General features: G+C 42.3%; 1 protein-coding gene and 1 long non-coding RNA gene across 8 annotated transcripts in view; both read left to right on the top strand.

Annotated features, from left to right (window-relative positions):
• The window catches only part of LOC142409682 (uncharacterized), a 29,703-nt gene extending 22,202 nt beyond the window's left edge, over window positions 1–7,501 (top strand). Inside the window, exons 3-4 of the long non-coding RNA XR_012775737.1 lie at window positions 6,853–7,013; window positions 7,447–7,501. This is a non-coding gene — a long non-coding RNA (uncharacterized LOC142409682). The remainder of the gene's footprint in view (window positions 1–6,852; window positions 7,014–7,446) is intronic.
• A 2,110-nt stretch (window positions 7,502–9,611) lies between these two features.
• TEAD1 (TEA domain transcription factor 1) overlaps window positions 9,612–20,538 on the top strand; it is a 162,809-nt gene continuing 151,882 nt past the window's right edge. For 5 of the 7 annotated variants that reach the window (XM_075502109.1, XM_075502108.1, XM_075502107.1 and 2 more), the window contains exons 1-2: window positions 9,615–9,885; window positions 10,525–10,665. The gene's annotated coding sequence lies outside the window, so the exon portion shown is untranslated. Of the gene's footprint in view, window positions 9,886–10,524; window positions 10,666–20,538 lie in introns of all 7 variants that reach the window. The other 2 variants (XM_075502113.1, XM_075502112.1) reach the window with 1 other exon arrangement.

Genomic DNA, 20,538 nt, shown 5'->3' with positions numbered 1-20,538 from the left:
ACTAATGGCTTGCCCGGAAAAGCTGGAACAGACCAACTGCTTTCTTATGCAAGGAGCACAGTAAAATGCAATGAATACCTCTGAAGGAGAACTTACTGCTCTGCAACAGAGCTGCCTCCTGCTAGACAGTGCTTTCTCCATGGGGCTTGGAGGAGTGTATTTATCTCAGGCAGAGAAGGACATTAAACTCAGGTTCCTTCAGTCCTGAGTGGACCAAAGCTTATCTATTTTGCTACCAGGGAAGGACAGTGAACGGCAATGTCACCTTCTTCCTCTCATTTTTGTAAAGCACGGAGGCCAGCTGCCAGTTTGAAAAGCAAGAGCAGAGGCACCCACCCTCAGCAGAGGCAGCTAGGGTCTGAATTGCAAGAGTTATGCCAAACAAGGCGTCTTCATGCTGACAGAGGGTAGGGGCAGACCTCTAACTGCTTTCCTAAGGATTTCCCTTTTAGCTAGTTCTAGGTACCTCTCACTTACCTGTGGTGAATCTTATTCTCAGGCACCTGGCTTTTCCTATGCATTGCATCTAACATGAAAGCAAATCCGTAAGGCTTGAATTGCAACACTGAATGTGGGGGAGGTTTATCCTTAAGAGCATCAGGGCTGGGGTCACCTATGCCAATACGGGGAAAACATTTTAAAAAGGAAGGAAGGAAAAGACAATATCATAAACAAAAGTTCTTGCACTGTGTTTTTGTTTAGGTAATTTCTTGTGCGAATGGTATGACCCAAACGAGCAGAGGGTTCATAGAGCCTTTTTATGCTGAGGGGCTGGCAGGCGGTGATGTACTAGCAGAGTTCAGCCATGTACCACTACTCTTTGCTAGTATGGACAAGATTAGATGAAGAAACACTGCCCAAGGAAGGGGTTACAGGCTTCTAATTTTGTCTAACTACTACCCAGTGTTTCTTCTTTACTTGCCTTCGGCAGTTAGAAGTGACTCAAAAGCCTTCACCTGCCTATAACTATGTATGTAAGGCCATTATTATTAATAAATCAAACGGCTTCCCTTTGTATGTGCTTGGAAGGAGTTTAAAATTGCTGAATGCTCTGCTGAAGCTAAGAATGCAGCCATTCTGAGTTTCAATTCTTTCCAACAGTTACTGATGTCAGTTCTGAAATACCTCTATTTTACAAGCCATTTGATTGCTTACTTTAAAAATTCACCAAAGCTCAGCTGGGGCCTGATTTTCAGTGCACCTCAGTTCTGTACCCACAAGGAATTTAGACGACTCTGTGACCTCATATTAAGTGAATAAATTAAAAAGATTGCTTTTTAAAAGTATTGATTGTACCTGACAGACATTTGGGATACAGTATCTTAAGGCACAAAAGTTGTACTCATTTGTTTTTAGAATATTTTGGATGTTGACTTGTGGACAAGTTGGGAGCTTGGCTCTTCAGCTATACCAGAGACCAAAGTTGCAAGAACTAACAAACAGAGCTGGGGAGAGGATTTTTATATGTAAATAAGAAAGGAAAAAGAACGATCGGAGGGCAGTGTGGTAGACGCGTTTGCATTAGGGAAGTGTGATGTGCTAGAGGTGTAAAGAGCAGTTAAAAAATTGGATGGTACTGAGTTCTGCCGTTACCTTAGCTACTGTGAGGATTGCTTTGACTTCCCATAACAATTTCCAGTTGGTAAAAAGGAAGTACTAATGCTTAGGGCACAGAGGTGGTGTGAGGATCAACTGCTTAGTGTTTATAAAGTGCTTTGAAAATGATAAATGTTACATAAATCAGGAAATGCTGACAGACATCATCCATCTGGGACTGATTGTGAAAAATAACAAATTAACTAATTTCTTCAGGATCTAGAGGGTAAAAGAAGCACATAAAACATACAAGGCTGTGCAGGTGGTAGAGTAACTGCACTTGTGAGGTCACCTAAGATGAAATCATACGTGAAATGAGGTCAGGATTCTGTATGTTTATGATAAGCATTTGTCCATTACATCATCTCATTGTTTGACACACTTCTACCCAACTATTTAATGACCATTTACAGGACCTGTGATTCACAGTTCCTTATGTGTCCCACTTACCTGTGACACCCACTGCGGGCAGATCGCTTTGCCCTGTGTCCTGTATGGCTCACAAGAGCCGTGAACACTTACTGACTAGTGTGACTTGCAGTCGTCCCTGTCTTCCTTCTGCCAAATCCTGTTCATTAAAACTGTACAGCTATTTCCCCGCCTTTGGAAGGCATTGCTCTTCCTGCAGGATACCCGTTTGAGGTGGTCCTCTATTTCCATGGACCACTTCAAACACTGGCGATGTGTCCTGACTGGCTCTCTATGGGACATAATGCATCATGAGCACATAAGGCAGAAAAGCCAGAACAAAGAGAGCATTTGCAGTCAGGACTAAGCTTTACAGCAGCCAGTCCATCCACTGCAGCTTGCAAAGCTGCAAAACTCGGAATTTTAAGAGCATTAAACAGTTGTTTTAATTTCAAGTAAGTAACACTGTCAGTTCAGTTACTGTTTGTCATTACTGGAACATGGCAGAGAAAAAGCAGTGAGAGAAAAGACAGTCCAATATTAAAATTAAAGGTGGGGATCCTATTCTGATAGACTAGAGCACCAGCTAGCCTCAGTGGCTCCTACATCTTCAGATGACTTTTCTTTTTCCTGTTTCCAAAACTGTCTTCCTAAATACGGGCTAGATGAAAAGTATTTGTGGTTCCCCCTGGGAAGGATGAGGAAAGGTCAGGATTTACATGGTGATATTTACTACTACAAATTCTGTAATGGCCATTCCAGAAATTTGATTCAGTAGTTCTCATCCCCATGAACTGAGTCCATCTAACTACATACCCATACACTATATGATTTCCTGGCAGCTTTGGGTAATTTTTTCTTCTTTTATTACCCAACCAACTGCAAATTACTCTTTGTAATTTTCCTACCGAAAAGCCATGTAAGCCTGGCCTTCAAGGATTAGTTGCAGTAAGGAATGCATTACCTCTCTTTAGATTTCCTTTTATACTCATTTGAACATCCAAATAGTCAAATTCAACAGGAAATAGCGATATATTCTTCTAAGAGTCCCTTTCCTTTGCCTCTCCTCTCCTGCTTCCCCCCTTCAAAAGTAGAAAGACTGAACCCTGCTAGGTTTGAATCGCCTCAGAAATAGTGCTGTGCTCTCTCAGCTCCCCTCTTCTGTCCTGAACAAACCCTGAGCTTTGCAGGTGGCTGTATTATACCAGAAGAATATGCACTGAGAAAATAATGAGGCAAGAGGAACTCAGGTACTTTTTGCAGGTCTCATTATGCAGATGACATAGAAGAGAGTGTGACAAGAGAGCGTATCTCGTCTGACTTTTTCCTTTCTTAGCAACATCACCCTTAACACCTCTGCAGTGCTCAGACTTTCTCACTTTGGTTTTCTTCCAATTTTGTTTACCATGTGTGATTCTACCTGCATTACGAATAGAGAAATGGAAAAATCAGTGTAAAATAAGGGTAACTATATGGGTAACTATATTCTAGTTGGGCCTTCAGTGTGCAATCTGTCCTACTGGCCTTGGTCATATAGCGTGTATCCCTTCCACTTCAGATGAAGTTTGGTTTTGTATGTATCAGAACTTCCAATGATACTTTGGACTCTGTATGCACAAGGAGCGTTAAAGAAGTCCTTCTTGTCTGGGACAGTTTGTTTTCACTTTAGACGCTGTCACGCATGGTTCACTGGTTTTGGTAGCCTTTCCCAATACCTGGCAAATTCTCCCTTAGCACGTGGCTTTCCAGGGATTAGGTGAAGCAGCAGCCGGGGAGCCAATGTATGGTGCCTTCGGTGTGAGAGGGGAAGCGGCCTTTGCACTCCTGACCTGGGGCCAAGGAGCCTCAGCAGGAAACGCAGCTCAGCTTTTCGCCAGCGCCTCCATGTCACCCGCGTGCCTGCTGACGCCCAAAGCTGTTTATAAACAGATAGGTCCAAATGCTGCACTGATTTACACCTTTTGCAGTCTCAGCAAAGTCGATTGTGAAAGTGGAATTTGTCTTACTGCAGAAGGAGTCACTATGGTGAAGCTGCCTGGCACTTTCTCTAGTGAAATATCTTCCATTTCTCGTGTTAAGATGGTATAACAACTCCCATGTTTGCTGCTGCTCTTTGAAATTTGGTTGGTTAATGACTTTACCGTCCCACAACACGCTGCTTTCCATACGAACGGTGTGGACAGATGCCCAGGCCAGGCCTAGCAGGGAGCTGGGTCTGCGGGGCCCATTACTTTTGTGGTGGTGGCAAAGTGGCCACGGGCTGATTTGGAATCGGCGGCACCACAGGGGACAAAGGCAAGGCCTGCCCACGAAAGGACACGCTGCAGCCTTCGAGGCGGAGGCAGGCGGTGGCAGGAGAGCCAGCTGGGCCGCCACAGGGGTGTGCTGGGACAAACTGACACCAGGAACGGTGTCTGTGTGTCCTTCTCGGTGGCTGGAAAAGGCCTACTTAGAAAGAATTCGTTCTGGAAAGAAGAAAGTCTGGCCCCTGCCTCTCCCTGTAAAAGTCACCTGCGGAGTCATTTTGGTGAGATAAATGAATGCTTGTGAATTACCTCGTACAACAGATTTCACAGCAGATGGTGCTTTTAAGTGCTTTGAAATATTCCTTGGATGTAGATTTTGAGCATCATCTAGAGGAAGCCTGTAATGGTACTTAGGTGGTTAAGATAAACATTAAGGTGTCTTTTATTATGATTGTTATTGTTATTTTTATTACTATTACTATTATTATTCAGGTGTCTAGATAAGTATTGAGGTTTCCCAAAATAGGTACCCACCTAAAAACCATTGAAATAAAAAGAAATTAGGCACTTAGGTACTGAAGAGGATTAAAAATACCTACACCTAACTTCAAGCATCTAAATACCATTAGAAATCTGGGCCAAAGTGAAGAGAGGGAACAAAATATGCCATTTGCATATTAAGCAGGCTGAGAAGTGCTCAGAAACCTGAAATTTTGATGAATCAAAGAAAAGAGATTCTTTGGGAATTTGAATAGGATTTTTTTTCTCCTTTTTTCCCCCAGCAGAAAATGATGGTAACACACCAAAATTTGTAGTGCAAAATATTTAAAAGCCCAGCCACCCAAGTGGTTTTCACAGTAATTTGTTTCAATCAGTGGTGCTAAGAATTATCGCTATCAGTAGAAGGAATAGGCTGCTGTGCTTATATTGTTTGCTCTAAAGCAGGACAAGAGCCACACCATTTTGATGTTAGTGATTTCATCAATGGGAGAAATACACAGCCCTGGACTCTGGTCATGTAATTTTAAAAAGCTCTCAGTTCACCTTTAGAAATAAGCAACCAGAATTGCCTGAAATTATATATTTCCACTTTCTGTACTATTTTAACTCAGTTGGGCTCTGAGGCCGTAGTTCATGTCCTGGCTTCCTCTCGACTCAATTATTGTAATTCATTATTGAACTGTTATTTGTTTTCATTCTTTACACTGTCTGCTGCTTTACAAAGCTCAGCAGCTAGATTTATAATATGGAGAGCTCTGTTCCATTACATTACAGCTTCCCCATAGTATTTTTGTTGGCATGTTCAACAACACATTGATTTGGGTATTTAATTCTTTGCACACTATAGATAAACCCTAATCTACATACTGCTTTGAAGCATTTCCTGAGATTAGCGGTTTTCCGAATCTGAACTGAAATCCAAATACAAAGTTTTAAAATTCTTTCAGTGCTTGTAACCAAAATGCTATATCCAAGCATTGTTGAGCTTTGAGGTTCATTCCAAGTCCCAAATGGGCTCTGGATCTAGAATTTGCAAAGTCCATCTTGTTTTCATCTGCCAATACTCTCTAGGCAGATGAGAGTTTATTTATTCCTAGAGTAAACTAGGAATTCTGTTCACCCTGTATCTTTGGGTACCATTTCACCTCTGGGAGACTTAAAAGCATCATCTGTCTTTGGGTGGCTGGGATGAAACACGTTACGTGCCCTGTACCTGGCATAGCTAACGGCAAAGAGGAAGAGAACTGCAACTCCTCTGTTAGGCTCCCCAACGCCCTCTACTATCAGTGGTCTCATGAATGAAGACAAAAGTGGTTCCTATACGTAAACCACAATCCAGCCTCCATTTTATCTTTAAGTACGGTCACACTTGCCCCCACCCCAGTCTCAATAGGACTTGCGCTCAAAATAGTATTTTACTGACAAATGCAAGAGTTGATAGTACTACAGACCTTCATTCTCTAATTGTATATTCTTCTGCTTGTTCTTTCTGTCCTTCCTTACCTTACTCCTTTCATTGTTAAGCTAATGCCCTTTCCTCACTGCCATCTCCTCTTCCTACTACTTCTTGGTTTTCTTCTCATAAACTACAGTCTCCCTTGCTCTCCCAGCTGGTTTCCCTTCAGCTGTTCTTTCTGCCCCATTGATTCCTTTTCTTCTGCAGGTTTCCCTTTCTCCATTTTTATCCCCCTTTTTAAACTTCCTTTTTATTCTTTCTGCCTTCCTTCTATAGTCACAAATATTTCTCTCACTTTCCCTTCTCTCCTCTCTTCTGTGTCTCTTCTCTTTCCCCAGTCTCTCTCCCTGAAGTCTTTTTATTGGTGGCCGTCTCTTGAATCTCATTCTTTCTCTTTCTTAAAATATTTTCCCATGTTCCCCACTTGTATGTCTCCTTTCTAGCCGAGATAAGCATTCGTCCCCAGGAAATGCCCCTGTCTGGGCTTGTCCCAATGTCCCTTTGTTTTCTTCAGCTTTTGTAATTCTCAGCACACCTGTGTGCCTGAAGAAGCTGTTCATCAATACACACAGGGCAGGCAGTTCATCAGAGCAAGTTCTCTGTGTATGAATATGCCTCCAATGCACCTTCCTCCTTCTTCCACAGGGCCTCCAAAGAAGCCTACCCTCCCATGAAGGCAATGGCTGCACTAACAGGCTGGGCGATTCTGATGGTGTCTTTCCTCATCCTCACCTTCTGTCAAAACGCACTGACCTCTCTATCCCCAGGACACATTTTTTTCTGTCAGAAATTCATTGGGATTCTAGGTATGTATTTTTTGAAGTGATTGCCGGCATGACATGGCATGACATGGCATGACGACATGACAACCTACAGGATGTATGAGCCAAGAGGCAAGAAAGATCAATACTTGACAGAGTTTCCCTACCTCAGTTTTCAGAGGCTATTGGTTTTATCTGGAGCTTCACTGCCTGTGAAGAACACTAATGTAGAATGTTTCAGAACCTGAGAAATAATTAGAATTTTGTGAGCTTTCCCTGCTGCTTGCAGTTAACAGCAAAATGCGCAGGCATCAGGTAAATTTAATTATTCTTCTTGACAGAGTTCTGAATGGCAAAAGAGCTACTGAACTGTCTGTCTGCAGATACGGGCAAACAGCTACAACCTGGTTTAAGTTTGATTTGTGTTCATCCACAACCATAGGTGTAGAAAGAAACTCCTTTTTTTCTTTTCCACTAGGAGAGCATAATCCTGCAAATTTTTCATCACTGTCATTGTGAGAGCTGCTATAGGTAAGAAGTTTTCAAACTCTATTTATCCATTGTCCAAAAATTTGTTATTCTCCCTGCATGTGTACAGAGCTATGATACCTTTTGGGCCCTGCACAGGCATAAAAGTTAGTCAGTATTCTTGGTACTTTCTCTGCAAGCCTTATGGAAAAAAAAAATCACATTCATTTAAAGATGTTTCACATTTCTGTGCATGCAGTGGACATAGTGGAGTGAGTTTAAATCTAGTGACTAAAAAATATATGGTATGGTATAGGTGTTAGGGGGCAATGTTTTTTCCCATTTTTCTGTTCCAGCTTTGGAAAAGAGTCGGTAAACTTTGCGTACACTCAAGAGACTATGGCTTTCATATAGACATTGCAAAGTGATTGAATTTTACAAATTGTGCAGGCACTTAGGCACTTACTAGATAATATTACTAGAGCTGTGTGGAAAGGAGGAGGGGAAGAAAAAAGAAATTCTGTGTATGTGTGAAGGGGTTACTTGTAGCCTACTTTGGGGAAGAAATTTTTCAGCCAGCGTGGAATGGTGTGGGGAAAAAATATCCTAAAATATGTTCATTTTTGCATTCTCCCAACCCTTTGACCAACACCTGTTCAAACTTTGGCTCCATTTGGTATTGCTACTTGTTGCATGCCGTTTCTGTAAGGTTGAGTTTTAGTAGATTTCAGTCAGTATAATTCGTGTGATCAGTGGGAACATTGCATCTTCTGCTTGCGCTGCCTATCATGCACACTCTGTGCCTGGTCCACAAAGGTAAAAAACAATCACAGGCTCTGTGTGAACTGCAACGTGAGCTTTAAGCGACTTGTTTTCAAGAGGCTCCTGGGTCAGTCACAGGCTCAAATGGTGGCTGTTATCAGCATGGCTGTCTTACAAGATTGGTACTGGGAAAGCATCAGGACAAGCATGTTTCTGGTATTCACAGAGAGACACGCTCGGCATCTTTTCTTAATGTCATACACAAGTAATATACAGGGCATTTATTGTGAATTCCACCAGCATGTCATGAAGGTACATGTGATGGGAGCATGTTAATGCTGTCTGATGACACCAACATGTGGTTCTTTTGAGGCTGTAATGTGATTTTCCTGACATCTCCAAAAGTGGCAGCCCTGCTGAGCAAACTTCCAAAGGTGGATAGAAATGTATGTTTGCACATCAAAATAGGCAATTTATTTCACCAACAGGCACCGAGGTGTCCAGTTATCCATTTTGCCTATGCAAACATGAGTTTTCACAAGCACAACAGCTGTGCCTGCCCTGGGATTATTTCCGTAAGGTGGCGGACTGTTAACTGAAGGAGACATGCCTTATGATAATGCTTGGGGAGCCTTTCTGGGGGATGGGTTGCGTCAGTACAAGAAGGGTAAAGATAGTCTAACGGCACTCGGGCTCACAACTAGAGCGGTGCAAAACTTGCATTGTGAAATCTGAAGCTGGGGCCAGTTTTGTGAGAAAGGTCATGACCCGGATTCAGGGTGAAGACCGTGGAGCCCTGGGCCATGCCACGTCCACGCTGATCTGGGGTGGGATGCGTACAAAGCCTTCCCGCTCGCCCGTGTTCCGGGGCTCTGTCGGGGGTGCTGCGGGTGGCCTTCCGGGCAGAGGCCTGCATTTCCTGGGGACCGGCAGGGGTTTGTTTGCACAGGGCTCTGCGGTGCACCCAGGGGCTGGACGTGCGTGTGGGCGAGCTGGGCTTCCCAGGGGAGCCTCCCCATCCGCCAGGGTCCCGGGCCCAGCCAGCTCCTGGGCCCGCTGCAGACCGTCACCGTCGCAACCCCGTACTTTGCAACTCCGTCGCAAAGCCTTGCGCAGCCTGTTGCAGCCCCCCGTCGCAGAGCGCTGCAGAGCCCGTCGCAGCCCCCCGCTGCAAGCCCTTCGCAAAGCACGGCAGGCCCCGCCGCACGGCCCCGCGGAGGCCCCGCCGGGCGGGCGGGCGGGCGGGCGGCGGCGCGGGTCCCGCTCTCCCCGTCCCCTCTCCCCTCCCGCGGGCTCCCCTATGAGGTCAGCGCCGCGCGGAGGCCCCGCCCGCCGCCCCGCCCGCCCGCGGCCGCAGGGGGCGGCGGGCCGCGCTCCGCCCCGCGGCCGCCCCGCTCCCGCGTTCATTTCATTCCTCCCCTCATTCCGCGCATTCCTCGCATCGCTGGCGCCGCGCAGCCCGGCCGGGAGCCCGGCCCGCCCCGCCGCCGGCCGGGCAGCAACTCATCCTCCGAGGGCTCCGTCCGCCGGCCCGCGGCAACCTACCGCCGCGGTATAAATAGCCGAGCGGCGGATTAAAAATAGGCGCGGGGCCATAAATAGCCGGGGCGGCCCGGGGGCGGCGGGCGAAGTTTGCCGTCGGAGCGCGGCGCGCTGGCGGTGCGCGGAGGGGGGCCGCGGCGCGGAGGTAAGAGGGGGCCGCGGGCGCGCACGCCGCGCCGCCGGCGCTTTGTGCGGCGGGGCGGGGGGTCGGTCCCGGCCGGGGTCGGCCCGGGGGGCCGGCGCCCCCGCAGGTGCCGGGGCAGGCGGGAGAGGGGCCGCGGCAGGGGGAGAAGTTGTTTCCCGCGGAGTTTCTGCCGCTGCGGGGCCGCGGCCGGAGCTGCAACAGGCGGCTGCTGCCCGCCCCGCGCCGCGCCGCTCCGCTCCCCCTCGCCGCCGCCGCCGCTGCTCGCACTTAGTTGCCTGAGTCACCGCTCTGCAGCCGGGCGCGCACACACACGCGCGCACACACACACACACACACACACAGACACACAGACAGACACTCGCGCTCTCTCACACACACACGCACTCGCGCACCAATCCTTGGCATTTTTCACATTTTTTTCCACGGGAAGCCAGAAGTTAGGAGCAGCCCCGGGCTCGCCGCAGACGCTCGCAGCCCTCAGGAGCAATCCCCCGGCGGTGCGGGCTGCCGAGCGGCCCGGCCTGGCTCGGAGCTCTGCTCGGTGCGCTGCCCCGAGTTCTGCTTTCCTTCCCCCTGTTATTTTCCTCTAAAAGATGAAAGAAGGAATGTCCTTTTTCGCTGCTTCTTCTCCTTCTCCAGAGCTGCTGCCGCCGCTGCTGCTGGTTAATTGTACATTCAAGTGGAAAATTTTCGGGAGTCAGCAGAAACATTGTATCCAAAAAAGACAAAGTCGCAGTTACAACACCACCGAGGAGATTGTCCCTGGAAAACTTCCTTTCGGTAGGAACCATAGGGTTTTTTTATTTATCCGTACCGTTTTAAAGAGATCTATTCTACAGATGTCCACAGTGCTGATGCGGAGGGCCGGTGGCAGCCTTTGTTCACAGAAGGAGCGTTTTCAAAGGAAGTGCACTTCTAAGGGGGAGGGAAAAAGTTATACAGTACGGCTTTTGTAACAAAATTACAACAAAGCGGCCCCTCCAAACAGCTAAACAAAAACAACGAGGAGCAATGAAGCGAGAGGGGGAAAAAATATCTCTATTTTTACCAAGTAAAAAAGTTTGCACTCCTACCTCAGTTGAACATAATCCTAGTCATGATTTTTCTCCTCTTGAAATCTGTTTTAAGTTGAATGGTGTTACAGTATAAAAATATTTATGAAACAATGAAATACCAGCCACCCATGTTTCTCAGGAGAGTTGTTAACTTATTAGAAACAAGTGCCTGCCTTTGATATGGAGAAATGAAAAGTGATCTCCAGAAGTGCTGGAAAGTTAGGGAGCAGTTCTGAATGTAAATGGCTCCCAGTATTTTTTAACTGTTCGTTGTTGAACACCATCTGGGAAAGAAAGGCCAAGAAACATCAGATTGTACTGGCATTTTCTGACGTAAAATAGTATATATAAGAAATGTAAGCTGAAATGGCAGAGCCTCAGGGAAAAAAAGTACCTGTACAGCTGTATTCCTGTCTAACAGAAGCGTTATTTGCTTTCCCTTAGTGCTGATAAAGTTTAGAAACGCAATATTGCCAGTTAGCGGTTTTACAGAGATATCTAACCTAGATAATGGCAAAGTTTGGGGCTGTATGGAAAAAAATACTGTTTTCTCTAGCTGAATGTTCAGTTATTATGCAGTACATCTAATATGGAAATCTCTGTGGGAATGCCTCTTACAGGAAAATTCATGTAAATAACTAAGTGCTACCTGCAATTGAATATGAAAACAAAAATTATTGTAATTACATTAGGACTTAATTTAAAATTATGTACGATTCTTCTCATAACCCTAGATTGGGAATGCGTGTCTGTAATGTATGATGTATTCTGTCTCTATAAATAGTTGGGGAATACCATTACAGGGATATTAGATTGTACTGATGGTAAGATGGTGCTATCAAAAATGACACAGACCTGTATATTAAATTACTTTTGGGGGCGGGAGGGAAGCTTGCATGTTTGTTTGTATGTGTGTGTGTGTGTGTATTTATACACGCACACACACACACACATGCATACTTTATTTGGGAATAGAAATACAGGAATTAATAGAGTGAATGTTCTTAAGACACAAAAATGAAGATTTAATAATTGGGTCACATTTTGAACTTGCAAGTTTTTAAAATCAACCTTTTTGAAATTATTTTCATTAAGGGTAAACTTTTTTGAGGTGCATTTATTTTTCACCTTCATGGTAAAATGTGTATTTTCACACTGCACTGGTTTTTAATTAGGTCATAAGGCATTTTCTATACCAGTAGGGATAATTCTGCATTTTGTCTGCTGCAGGTTTTTGTCAGCTGACCAAGCAGAAATTTTGGATGCAAAGGATTTATTTCAATTTTTCTTCTTGGTAATCTAGAAATACCTTTGGAAAGTACTTTATCGCTAAACGTGTTAGGGGTATTTTGAGCATCAATTTTACATACGCTGCTTTGGTGAAGTAAATATTATTAGCCTTTGCACCCAGGAGAGTATAACAACAGCTCTTGAGATTCAAATTACGGTTTTATATTCTGTACAGTTTCTTAGTCAGTGCTGAGTGGGATGTACGCAAGCAGTGAAGCAGAGGAAAAATTTTGATTTGACAGGAGTCTTAGTAAAGACAGCCTCTGCTTAAAGGAGTTTTAATTGAACAGCTAAAAAAGAACAACAGAAACTTAATTATGAACTAGACCCGCCGTGAGTTTCCAGCTGAGAAATGATAGCGTATTGTGATGTGTGGAGATGTGTGAGCATGTGTGTAACGTTTGGTATAATTTGTAACTAGTGTTTTGTTGTTGTTGTCGCTGGACGGTGTAGTGGTTTTGGATATCGTGAAAGTGGTTTTTAGGCTTTGTTTGTCCATGCCTGAAAAAGTTAAGCTCAGTTAAGTCACATGCAGGGGAAAAAAGATTTCTTCCTTCTTTCTTTTTAAGCTACCTTTGTAGATCATATTGTAAGGAAACTTTCAAGATATAGTACAGGCAAAAGTGTAATAAAGAATTGTGGAGCTAGAGAGAAGTTCTGGTATCTTTCACTTAAAAAAAAAAAGTGAAAGGTAAAAATATGCAATTGTGTATTACAATAGCTGTCAGTTTTCAATCTACAAAGTAGGATGGTTACACTGTTGGAACAATTTCACGAGAATTAATTTGATTTTATTGGAAGGTGCCTAAGACTGTTTCCAAAACACGAAGATTTTGTGTCCAGTTCTGAATGTGTGTGTTTAGGAGAAGGTTACCTTCAAACACTATGTTTTGAACGCATGGTTTCTGAGGGTATATCCACATGCATACATTGCTCTTTTTACCTGGTATTTCTTCATGACGTTAATATTAATGCTCTGTCTTTCCAGAGGTGGTTTAAAAACTGTCTTTCTGAAGTGATTCAATTTATTTAAGAAGAAAAGGTTTGCTAGATCCAATCCTTACTCAGGTTAAAGTGACTGGGATGACTCATAGGAATAAACATTCGCTGGATCAAATACTAAGATATTTACAGCATATGCTTTATTTACATGGTTAGTATGATATTTGTTGTCTAAAGAAGGACATGGGTGCTATTCTGTATCTTTGATTAAAAAGAATACCAGATTTGACACACACACTTTTTCAAATTTTTGTACAGGGCTTATGTTCTGCTTTGCTTGTAATCTGTCTAAAACTTCCAGGCAAATTTCTGTTAAAAGTTGGTCACTCATTCTATTTGTGCTTTTATTCATAGCATGTGCAAATATGAGGTGAGGGCTGACTTTTTAAAAATCTGGTCTAAATTCAGGTTAATTCCATTGACTTCATATGGCCTGTTGCTGTATTACATTGGCTGTAATGAGCATGCAAATTGGCCCTTAAACATGATTTTGAAATCCCCAGTTCATCAGAGGGACCTACTTTTGCATAAGAGAAATAGTAGTTACTTATTTCTGGGATCTGAGATTTAATTACTGTTTTGTCACCATGCTGCACTTTGCCATTAGTGCTTCAAGTAGGAATGTTTTATATTCCTAAACTACAGTCATTTAATATTAAAAAAAATAATTTAAGTGAGTCTCAACAAAATTTTAGAACGTGCAAGAGGTAAATCATCTCCCTGAAAGAAATGGCTGTTAGAGGTTTTGTGGCAGTTTATGCAAGTACTGTATAATTTAAATTGTATCCTGTGATATATGAACGGATTAATAGCATTATTTATTGTAAAGCCAACCGACTCTAAGCCACACTGAACACACATTTTTAGAAGAAAAATCTCTGCAATAAATTCCCACTTTATGACCATATCTTGCTCTCTGTTCTTGCACAAAACTCCTTTTGACTTTTGCAAGTGGAACAAGGATGGAATAATATTTCCTGGAATAATTTTGTGTTTGGTTTTAATGATTGCTCATTTCCAAAACATAAGAGAGTGAAAAGTTGCAGACTTCAATCCTTTGAGGCACCAACTTCAAATCTGCTCCTCAGATTAGTCGCATAAAATTCAGCTAGGAGTTTTCTAATTTAATACCCTGAATCTCTCTTGTTTTTGTATGAAATCCTGATCCCGCTGCAATCACTGTTTTATCTTGTAAAGCCAAAATTTCTCTCTGTGTTGATGCAGATTCAGCAACTTTTATACTATATCAGGTTATTAAAGTTCCACTAGAATTATATTAATTTTAAAATACAGGGATTGAAGAGGTGGAGGGAAGAGAAAGAAGGCAATGAGCCTGCGTCAAAATCTGGCTCCTAACAACTAATTTGAGATATTCTACGCAGGAAGTCTATGAATGTCTCGGAGTAACCCGTCATGTGCTACATGCCCTTATTTGTTAGATGAATTTTTGTACATATGTCAAGAATGCAATGAAAATCCAGAGAGTGTGTAAAGGGTTTATAGCCGCTTGCCCGGTTGGTGCAGGGCTGCAGCCCCATTTCCTAGTCCCTCCAGCTTGTGTCTGGGTTTGTCAGAGGCAGCCCATTTTCGTTTGGCTCCCATCCAGTCGAAGGTATCACCTACAACTTTTTGTTCTTTGTCTTGTAGTCATTGTTTACTGGAACAACGTGATTATTCCCTCTGCATCCTGTTGTACCTTTCCAAATGGCCTTCTTAGATTTCTGGCTCTTATTAGCTCTTCACTAAACTTTCAAATCAGAGATAGTCTGTGCGGCAGCAGAAGCATATGAGCACAAAATACAAGTTTATTTGCTAGCAGGTCAGAAGGTAGAATGTGAAATCTCAGTGTGCTGGGAGGGGGAAGGGAAGGAAAGTTTAGGATTATGTGTAAAACTATTAAAATGCTATTGACTGGGAATCTAAAACAATGACGAGTGCTGTTGTTTTTACAGATACATGAACTGAAAACTGCTGCTAATGATGGGAAATGTTAATTATGTGAGAACATATTGAACTTATATTCTCTGGCATGAACTTTTTTAAATGCATCAACTGTGCTGCCTTTTATGCACACAGCTTTCTAATTATCATAATTCAGTACAGCTCTGGCTTTTGGAAAGGGTTCAAGTGCAATCTCAACTTAACATGAAAGGAGGTTTTTTTTTTTTTTTTTTAAACTGAGAATGTTCAAGAACAATTTGAAAAGATAATCTAAAAATGCTACATACTTAGCTGGGTATAAGTCAGAAAATAAATATGTTCCCATAACTGCCTATCAAAGCAGAACAGATTATTAGAACAGAAAGTTATCTATTTTTCTCATTATGTCTTTCACACCCCTACAGAACACAACTAAAAGCACATTTTCATAATTGAATACCATAGACAGATCTACTATATATTGATTGACAGTAGTTTTTATTTTGTCAATTTTTGAAATGATTGAGTGGATTACTGTGTTGTTATTAAAAGACTTTTCCTCAAATAGCATGTAAGTAACAGGATTTCATTTTCTTAAAAAAAGCAAGAAGACAACTTTAATGATTTTTTTGGTATTAACCGACTGTGTTTCTGCAACATATTAAAGTCCTATTGTAAATCTTCCTTATCGGTCAGTATTCACACCTTGCCTTCATGGAGCTTGAGGGGGTTGTAAATCCTAAGTCTTTCTAAAGCTTTCAAAAGTGTTGTTTTTTTTTTTTTTTCTTTTAATGAGGGGAAAAATAAATTTCATTTAACTTGCACTCAAATTATCCTTTCACAGATTTTTTTTTTCCTTTTGTATGTGATCAAATTGTTAGTTTCCACCACCACCACCCCCATTTTACCCAGCCTCTAGCTAAAAAAGAATCAGATTTTTTTTTTTATACTTGTCTTCTCCTTTACTACAGTACATGCTACATTTCTAAAATGCAAAGAAAGCCCCAGTGAAACAAAATGACTTCATTTGAGCTGGCACTTAAGAGCAGAATTCACTTCCATAGTGCTGAAATAAAAGAAGCCAAGTGTTTTAAATAGCCACTCCCCTAGGCCAGAGTGTTTTTAGAAAAGCTCATTGTCTAGATTTGAGCTGTAGCAGTATGCCTGCCTCTGTTAAATCTCCTGATCCAGACAGCTCGATTTCTAAAGTTGACATCTGGTTTACTCTTTGTTCACCTGTTTAAAAAAAAAATGCAAATAGGCGAGTGCGCCATTGCCCTAGAGCTCTGCAAAAAAATAAAAATGCTGTTGACAGTTTGTCAAATAGTGCTTCCAGTCTAAGACTGCAGTAGCCTATTGTTATGCCAGCAACAGGCAACAGAAGTTGTGGCACCATATGGCTAGTATATGCTTCAGATAAGCTATCTGTTAATTTAGCTTATCAGTAGCGTTTTGATATGCTTCATGTTTGAATCGCCAACCAGTATGGCCTTGGGTATTTTTGGTGCCAAATTATTCCTTAACATTATAGACATCACAGTTATTCCCTTGGTGGAATCTCTCACCATTCATTCACCTCATGGTGCCGTGAACAATGGTGCTTATTTTTGGAATTAGCTGGCATGTTTTTTTACATGGTTGTCTTTCTGTTGGGAGATTATAATTCAGGAATGACATTTCAGTTTTGAGGGGAGAAAATGTCAGAACAGACTTTGGAAGAAAAGGTAAATTCATAGAGGTTTAGTGGATTAAAACCTCTGTTATGTATATCTCAATTAAAAAAGATATAGTGTTTGGAGACATTAATGGGAGAAAGGAAATTTTATTCAATCTACCACCACCATGTGTACATACTTTTTGTCCTAAAGCTGGTTTACAGTTTAAAATAAAGGGCAAAACTCTGTAAACAGTTTCATTTTCCACATCCCTGATTTTACCTTTATTCTTTCAAAAAAATTAACCTTTAAAAACAGTTGTGTCCCTATATCTGCTGTCAGCTGATCTTTGAAGGTTTTTATTTTTTTTATTTCTGCTTTTTCCATAATCAACTGAAAGCCTTGTAGAAGACTTGAAGATTCAATGGAAGTTCCTTCATCTTCCCCCCACCCCCGCCTTTCTTTGGCCATAATTATTTTGTTGCAGGAAGAGTCTCAAACCATAAATACAGTCTTCCATTCAATGCTGCAGTGATGTCCTTAGGGTTGGATCCGTCCGCGTTGCTCTCTGACCTTGTGGCACATTCCTCTGTGTCTTCTGCCCTACAGGCTCTGTCTCGCTGTTCCTTACAGGGCACCCCATCTGGCTCTGGTTGCCTGGACCCTCCTCTTTCCTTGGGTATGCACTTACTTGCTCTTGGGCAGCGCTTGATTAGGCTCTCCTTCCTTTGGATAATGGTGGCTTTTTGTTTCCCTCCTTTTGCTATCCATCTTGCCAGGTCCTCCTTATCCTATCTCTTCTGCTGGTGCTCATGGACGTGGTCTCGCCGTTGGGTCTCTTTGCCCACCCCAGTCGCCGTGCTGCTTCCACTCCTTCCTTGCCCTGGCTATTGGAAAGAAAGGACCGCTTGTGCTTGTACGATGCCTTTCATGTCCAGGATCCTTAATTGACCGATAAAAGGACCAGATTGTCTCTCAAATAAATTTACAATCATCTTCTAAATCTGTTTACTGACACCACTTTTTTAGTAATGAAAGAAGGTCAAAGAGAAGAAAATTTTTCTCCTGTCCCTTTAGAACAGAGGAATATGACAGTCCGGAATAGTGGCCCCACTGAAGAACCACATGGAAAAATGCAGGACCTGGCAGAGCACCTAGAGGCCAACTAGGCAGGCAGTGAAGTGAGAGGTGATGCTCCCACCTCACCACTGTGCCTCAGTCGACATGGACACCTGCAGAAAACGAGAAAGGTTTCCTGCCCTTGGCTTGGCATCGAAGGCTGCTAACAGAGGCTTTTAGTTTCTCTGCAGACATGAAATGCTAGTGTCTGTCCACTTAGAGCTGGTTTGGGGGTCACCTCAAATTTTAAATCTGTTTCAAATTCAGATTTAGAGTTCAGGTCCATGGTGTGACTCATGTAGTTGGATGATGATAGCATTTTTTGTGTTCTGGCTCATTGCAGATGAGACCTGTGATCTCTTATTCTGGTGTGACTGGGGGGAAGGTAAGCGAAGAGGCTGGGAAAGGAGAAGTATTGAGACTTCCAGTTCTCTGTGAGGCATGTGTACATCTTCCCTATAAGTAATTTCTAAGTGCTTAACTGTGAGAGGCAATTTTCAGTCCACTAATGTATCTAGTTATCACCCATAATGGGTATAGTTGTCTTTGGACTGATGGGGCCATTAAAACATAACAAATCTATGTTTATTTAGTATAATCATCATTCTATGATGTGGGGTTTGGGGGTGGGTTTTTCTTTTTTTTTGTTTAAACTTCAGAGCCTATGAAGTTTTAGTTGATTTGGTATCTGCTTGACTTGGCTTTACTGGTGTTTCATTGTTTCCAGTCATTGTTTTGTGATAGGAAACCCACAGCTCCAAATAATGTGGATTTTGCTCTTTAAATTGACTATTATTTATGCATAGTAATTTCTTGCTCTGCTTCTTGGCATATTTACTATATGCTTACTGACCAGTTGTAGATAAGCAGTTGCAGGGGCACATTTAAAAGACAATTTAAAAATATGCAGCTTCCTATACCAATTCACTTTAGCATCTAGCGTTAGTAATATTTTTTGTTGGTGAAACAATGATCCATAAATAACTTTATCTTCCAAAATCTCTAAAAACAATACGAAGAAGTCCAAAGGGTAGGAGAATGATCATAGTTCTTGGTGGTTTGGAAAATTAACTAATATTCTGGCCTCTGAGATTTTGGAAACAAATTAAAGAACTCTTTTTTTAGGTAGCAGGCTGCTTTTAATGGTTCTTCTGTATTAAGGAAAGTACAGTATTGTAGGTTATTTATTTCTGGGCATGCAGTACAGGGTGAAGAGCCTGCAATTCAGCTAGCAATGCCTCTGTGCCCTGAGGTAAACTCTATTTCACAAAGGGAATTTTGATTATGGTCTACTGCTCTGTAGCATAGTGGAGGCTTCAAGAGGCAAGTGGTAAATGCTACCAAAGAAAAGCTGGATTGGAGCCACTGACGTCATCTAAGTAAATCTGCTGTAGGACTATAGCCATAAAATGACTGCCAGCCACTGAGCGCACTTTGGCCTTTTCTTGTCAACTGTTTTAACTGCTGCTTTTTTTTTTTTTCCTCCAAGCAACATGCATTTTGTTTTCTTTTTTTTGTGCTAGTTGTGCACATGGAGAAATATAGAAATGCTAACATCCCCCTCCCTCCCCGCAACACTGTACATAGCGTGTGAGTAGCTGCTGCTTGCAGTTCAAAAATTAAAAAGTAAACCAGTACTTTTCCATACGTGAGCCTAGCAGAATTAAGCTTCTATCACAAGCTATTTTTTAGGTGCAAGAGCCTGGCAGTTCAAGTTACAGCATACTGATGAGATTTGTGATGTGGGCAAAAAGCATTTTGATGCATTGGAGGGCATGCTTCCCTCTGGAAGAACTAAACACATAAAAATGGCTGGGTTTGAATTCTGAATTAGCACAAAATGCGTGTGTTTGTGAGCACTTAAGATCCAGTGTTAGTCACTGCTTTAAGATTGACCTCTGCAGCTCCAGTCCCTCCTGAAACAAAACTTTCCTGTTGTTTCAAACATCCAAATGTATTGTTACTAGCTGATCTTTTGATGATACTTTTTATACACAGCTAAAGAAACCACGTACATTAACAATAGTAGCTCTAGGATTCACTGATTAATATGTAGCAGTAGATATATATGTACCTAGGGGTATATCTAAAAATGCAATTGGTATCCCACCTGTCCTCCACTTGAATTTCAGCTGTATCAGGATTGCAACAAAAGTACTTGGGTTTTTGACAGTGGATTTTGAATCCATTGTCAACATTCTCTTGAAATGAATTTCCAGGAAGTTTAACATACTGTTTTTTTAAAACAGAGAGCACTGTGAAGCACATTTATAATTATTAGCCAGTGTGTCCCATGACAATATTTGTTTACTTGATTTATGTACTTTTAAAACTTTAAAATAAAAATTAAGCATCACTGTTTTTGAAGTTTGAGTCTTATGATCAGAAATATATTAAAACCAGTATCTTATCCATGAATCATTAGATGAGTCAGTTCCTGAAACCACTACAAGCCTCACAGTTCTTGGCTACGACTGAAAGCAGGAAATCCAGGCTTCAATAACTTCCTTTCCCAGTACTGGCTATAGCAGTGTTAGCGGTTAGTATATGCTGCTTTTGTAAGCAATAGGAAGATGTATGTCTGAGGAACAAAGGCACTCAAGTCAATTTGC

The sequence above is a fragment of the Mycteria americana genome, chromosome 5 (assembly GCF_035582795.1).
Source record: "Mycteria americana isolate JAX WOST 10 ecotype Jacksonville Zoo and Gardens chromosome 5, USCA_MyAme_1.0, whole genome shotgun sequence".
NCBI classification, from domain to species: Eukaryota; Metazoa; Chordata; class Aves; order Ciconiiformes; family Ciconiidae; genus Mycteria; species Mycteria americana.
Note: the sequence above shows the minus strand (reverse complement) of the source record. Positions and strands in the feature narration are given on the sequence as shown.